Genomic DNA, 6000 nt, shown 5'->3' with positions numbered 1-6000 from the left:
CTTCCTTCCTTCCTTCCTTCCTTCCTTCCTTCCTTCCTTCCTTCCTTTCTTTCTTTCTTTCTTTCTTTCTTTCTTTCTTTCTTTCTTTCTTTCCTCTTTCTCTCTTTTCCTTTCCTTTCCTATCTCTCAAGATCAGGAGTCCAGGGCAAACTTAACTGAAGTTAGGAGAGTACTTCAGAGTATGGAAGAAAATTAGAAAATTAGGGCAGTGGGAAAATAAATGCAATCTTTGCTCTTCTGTATTCTGGAGATTCTCCTTGTCATTGAATCACTTTTGCATGCCTGGTCTCTCCCCATTCCCAGCCCAGAACTAGGCAGTAAATGCACTGAACTGGTTAGACTTGGCAAAGTCACAGAATGTCAGAGCAGTAAGGGCTCTTAAGGGTCATCTAGCAAATGCCTCAACTCAAGTGGAGGGATACCAAGAGGGGAATCAATCACCCAAGGTCACAGTTACCTCTAAATTGAGAATCTCTCAAAAGGCAAATGAAAGTATAGGACATTGGTTCTCAAAGTGTGGTCTCTGGACCAGCAGCATTACTAACAGCTGGGAACGTATAAGAAAAGTAAATTCTTGGGTTCTACACCATACCCATTGAATCAGGAAGCCTAAGCTGGGGATCAGCAATGTGTTTTTTTTTTTTTTTTTAAAGATTTTATTTATTTATTTGAGAGAGAGAAAGAGCACAAGAGGGGGGAGCAGGAGAGGGAGAAGCAGACTCCCTGCTGAGCAGGTAGCCCGATGCGGGACTCGATCCCGGGACGCCAGGATCATGACCTGAGCTGAAGGCAGTCACTTAACCAACTGAGCCACCCAGGCGCCCAGCAATGTGTTTTTTAACAAGTCTCCCTGAGGATTCTGATTGGACCGAAGTATAAGATCTACTGTTAATAGGAGTAGGAGGGCTCTAGTTCGTACTTCCTTGTGCTATAAGCATCTCTCCAGGTTCTGGGCTCTGAGTGCAGCCAATTCTCAGCTTCTCGTTGGAACTTGACCTCATCTACACATTCCCTGAGAGTTAAATGTATTATCATGAAAACATTAATCTGAATAACAATGATCAGTGGATAATTTTAAAATTCTCAATCCCTAAGAAAATTTTTGCTAAAACATTCAAATCCCAGGGGTATATATATGATTTGTTTTACAAAGCTCTTAGTATTTTCATTTGCCTCTCACTTTTCTTTTTCCATTCCAGGAGAGAGAAGTTAGTGTTATTAAGCATCTATGTGCCAGATGCTTCCATGTATTCTTGGAGTTTTCATGAGAAGTCCTGCAGAAGAGAGTTTCACCATCACCATATTTTTTATAAGCAAAAAATGCCCAAGGTCACACTAGTGAGGAAGCATGTACACAGGAAAGATTTCAATGGCCCTGCTTCAAGTTAATGGAGCTTTATTTCCCTCTCAGGTTCTCTGCATTTTGAATGGACCTTCAAGTCCCAGAAGGGAGCCATGTAAGAATTCCAGACATCCCTGCCTGGATCTGAGGACAGAGATCTCTAGGGGGTAGGAGACATTAAAGAAGAGAGCCCCTGTGATACCCTACAAGGTGCTCTCCCATAAGATATCTTCTACCGCCCATCTTGTACGCTTGAAAAACAGTTATATCCTGGTTGGGTCTCCCACAGAGAGGAATGTTCTTTAGCTTCAGCCCCCACTTCATGACGTCTTTTTTCAGATATGTTCAGGACTGCTTGTGCTTATTTGCCATGTGTTCTTTTAGGGCTTAACCTCAAGCTAGATTAATCAAACATATCCTCTGCCGGACACGGTTAGACTGGCTTCTCCACAATTTCTAGTGGTCTCCTGTTTTCCCTTGTTTGTATATAGGGAAAAAAATACTTGTTCATCTGTTTTTGCTACTGTAGTTCTTAGAAAAAGCCTGATCCAAACAATCATTTCGTGTGCACTAGGAAACCACTACTTAACCCTTGTCTTGCTTTTTCAAGGTCTACCTGTGTTTTCTTAGGTAGGAGCTATGGAGGGATGGTGATGAAGTCCTGGAGGTAAGGTCGACACACACTAATGACTTCTAGCCTCTGTTGTTGTTAGCTTTTCCTCCCTAGCAGACGCATCTTCGGACTTCTAGAACATTTATGTTGTTTTATGCTTCATCTCATTTTTAGGCTTTCCTCTTCTTTCTGTGCTATTTCTTTGTGATATAAGATTTAATTCTTTTTCATTTTTGAGCAAGAATTTCATTTCCCTTTATGTTTAGGCATCCACTCAGCCTAACTTATCAGTGTGGTTTATTCTGGGAGAGCTGATTGCTCATGACAACATTGTTCTCTTTGCCTTTTTCTCATTAGTTATTCTTTAAGTGTGGGCTTTGGAGTGAGGCAGGCCTGTCTCAGATCTTTGCTTTGCTTCTTACTGGGTTGTATGAACTTGGGTGAGTAACTTCACCTCTCAGAGTCTCACCAGAATTGAGCCAGGCTCAGGGAACACAGGTTCAGATACTGGGCCATTGGGCCCTGGTGATGCCTCAGGGTCGCTGCTGGGTGTTGTGTGGGTGACATGAGGAGGATGGGCTCCCATTTTCCCCAGGAGGCTGGCATCTGAGGGGCCCAGGGCATTTTCTCTGGGGTGCATCAGAAGTGATGGTAACCAAGTGCAGGAATGCTGCCGCCCCTGGGTGAGACTATTTCTGGCCCAGCCATTTCCTTCCTCTCTAGTTCTCCAGTATGGGTCCCATTAAGTCCCATCTCACACCCTCACCCATCTCCATCCATTTCTTTCCCCAGAAGTTTTTTGGACTTGGGACCCCGATGGGCAGGGACAGTAACTTGCTAGACTCCAGACAGCTCACCTGCTGTGTCGTGCTCTCAAAAAGTGTTTCTTCTTTCGGTTGCCTTCAAGTGGAGTCCTGACAGAATCAATCTAAAAACATGTGAAAAATATATATTTATTCTGAGATCCTTTCAGTTGGAAAACACTGATAGCTGAAATCACCATGTTGGGTCTTGCTCTTTTTCTTACCAGCCTGTGCATTTGAGTGGAGGTAGGCACCTTCGTGTATTTGTCTTACTGTTCCTTGCCTGAGTATAGTGGTAGGTGCTTAACAAATACCGACTGAATGGCTGATTAAGGTAAAGACCTGGATTCTGGGCTTGGTTTCTGTGATCTTGGGCAAGTCACTCAATTCTCGGAGCCCATTTTGTAGATGATTGACGATTATCCCTGAGTTTTAGATCAAACTCTCCAGGAATAGCCTCTGACATGTAGATTCCAGGGACTTATTAAGGAAGTGCTCCTGCCTAGGAGGGAGGTGGTGAGCAGTAAAGGAAGGGGAGGCAGCAGAGCAAGGGTATGATCACAGGCCAAGTCTTGCAGAGGGAAGCTCTAGCCTGATCCTGCAAGGAAACTCTGAAGTATGGGTTAAGCCTCCTAGTCCTCTCTGAGGCCAGGGGCTGGGCTTTTCATACTCCTGCACCTCGGTGACTGGCTAAGGAATGGGATGAGAAGGGGGAATGTAAATTCCCAGACACTTCCAGTTCTCTACTGGGTAGAGTGGTCCCCAGTGGCTTGAGGGAAGTTCTCCAAAACAGTTGCAGTCTGTATGTAAGAGATGAAGGGTGGCGTGCTGACATTACGGCTACATCCTACTTCATCTGCATTTCCAATACATTGGTATCAGAGAAGAAAATATGCAGAAATGCTTGAAAACAGCAATGTTCCATTCCAAAGTAAATGGTGGTTTTTATATTCAATAAATTGTTTTAAAAAAAAGAGAGTCTTAGGCATCTAGAAAGACCCAGAAAAAGGATGTTCGTGTTAATCGCACATTCTGGTTCATAAAACGTTGCCCTTAGATAAAATTTCACGTCCTTTGAGAACTGGTAACCCAATGCCAGTTTTCAAAGAATTGTAATTTAAATTAACACTACAACTATAGGCAAGACAATTTAATCTCTGCTTGATGCTTCAGAAGGCATTTCCCAATCTTGTAAGGCCTCAGGGTCGTGATTATCATTGTGCAGTAGGCAGACACCACTGCAGTTAGCAGACTGGCTGAGGGAGTGGGGAAATGGCATCGCCTCTCCGTTTTGTTACGGGAGAGGTGCCGGCTGTTGCTGTATTTACGAGTGGATAAACGTTGGAGTGCTGACAATTTTTGGGGCCCAAAGCTTTGATTTTCCTTTAATTATTTGGCTGAGATGGGCCAAGACAGGGACTCTTACCTGACTTAATTAGATAATCTCAACTATAAAGACATAGACTCTGTGACATGGGTAAACAGAATTTTGCTTAGCAGTTTCTCGTCATGTCCCTCACAAAAGCCTCGGAGTAGCTGTACCCGTGTTAACACACGCATTGCCTCTTCCATCATACAGCGGTTATGTTTGAGTTGTCATTTTAGTTGTTATTTTACATCATTAGGGAACAATATATTTCCCTAGGCCTAGAGGGGCCAAGGTGGGGTTTTCCTTAATGGACTTCTTCTGTGAACTTCTCCATTGCCGAATCTGACCATAGTTGTTCAAAATACCCTTCCCTTCCACTACCAGCCATTCTGAAACCACATTATTGACGCATTTTTGAGATCCTGCCACATCTCCTGTTTTGTGATAGGCATATATGGGGATGCAGGAAATATGTAAGACCCCCCAAATCTGGGGAAAATATGAAGAGGAAAAGAGAAGAAATCTTATTTAGAACCACTTAGGAATGGGAGGCAGAGAAGGGACAAGATAAGGGAAAACCCAATATTGGGCCCATTTATGTGTCATGAAGATAAGGGACACTCCTACATAACATTCCAAGATTTCTTGAGTTTTTGTAATTGCCCTATTTGTTGTTTTCATAATTTTCTTTTTCTTTCCTTGTCATGAGTGGCTGGCAGTAAAACCAATGCATTCAGTGACTTATTCTTGAGACATTTGTCATACACTTTCCGTAGGCCAGGTACTGTGCTGGGCTCTGAGGCTGTGGTGATAACTTAGACCTGGCCCTGTCTTCAAGGCCCTGAGGAAGTAAGAGTTGAGAGGGGGATGGATACATCAACACCCAAGGACAGTGCGCCTTGCTCATCAGAGGGAAAAGCCAAGGACTATGAGAGCATCGAGGAAGCGGCCAAATGGAAGAGAGAGAGAGATGATTCACTTACACAGCAACCATAGAGGGTACAGACCCTAGCCCTGGCAAGCAGGGAACAGCAGAGCCAGCCGGCTCCTCGAGGCACCTGGAAATGTTCATGGACAGAAACGCAGCTCTGGCTGTTGCCTGGGAGAGAACTGTACATTTCCTTGTAGAAAGTCCTGGTGAGGTCATGTGACTTGAAGAGGCAGTGCTATTCTAGTGAGAGGCAGAATATACAAATGGACAATGATAATGGCCAGACTGCATATACAAATAGAACCCAATTACAACCTCTATAGCAATTGGCCCCAAATAGCTAGGACTTGATCAGTGACTCCCTAATTTTGCCTCTGTTTCCAACTTAGGACCAAACAGAGAAAGTCAAATCTGCTCCTCCTAACCAATTACGTAGGATGCCCTGCTTCATTTGTCCACCCATAGCTTTCCCAAGCCAACAGACTCCAATCAGAGCATAGCCAGAGTCTTCCCATTTTTCACTATAAAGCTTTTCTGCTCCTCTGCCTGCCTCTGAGTCTCTGCCAAATGCAAGTGATGGTGGCTGACTCCCTGGCTGTAGCAAGCTCTGCTTGTTTCTCATCTGAGGGGTCTATGTTTATTTCTAGGTTTTGATAAAGAGCATATCAAAGCATGAACACAAGTGCTGACATCCACTAACCACTCAATAAATGTTCTTTCCTAAAAGGGCACCCCCACCTTCCCAGCGACATGGCTGGAAAGCTCCCTCTTTTCTTCCAAGTTGTCAACTACCCTGGCTGGAAGTGGAATGGAACTTTATAAAGTCTGTTACTCTCATGCTAGGGAAGGACATCTGCAGCCCTGAGGGGACAGAGAGTTTGATGGGATAGCAGGTGAACTGCATTGGCAGGAACCGGACCATGCTCCAGTCCCATGCACAAC

This window comes from Phoca vitulina, unplaced genomic scaffold, assembly GCF_004348235.1.
Source record: "Phoca vitulina isolate PV1807 unplaced genomic scaffold, GSC_HSeal_1.0 scaffold56, whole genome shotgun sequence".
Lineage (NCBI taxonomy): Eukaryota > Metazoa > Chordata > Mammalia > Carnivora > Phocidae > Phoca > Phoca vitulina.
This window is presented reverse-complemented; position numbering follows the sequence as displayed.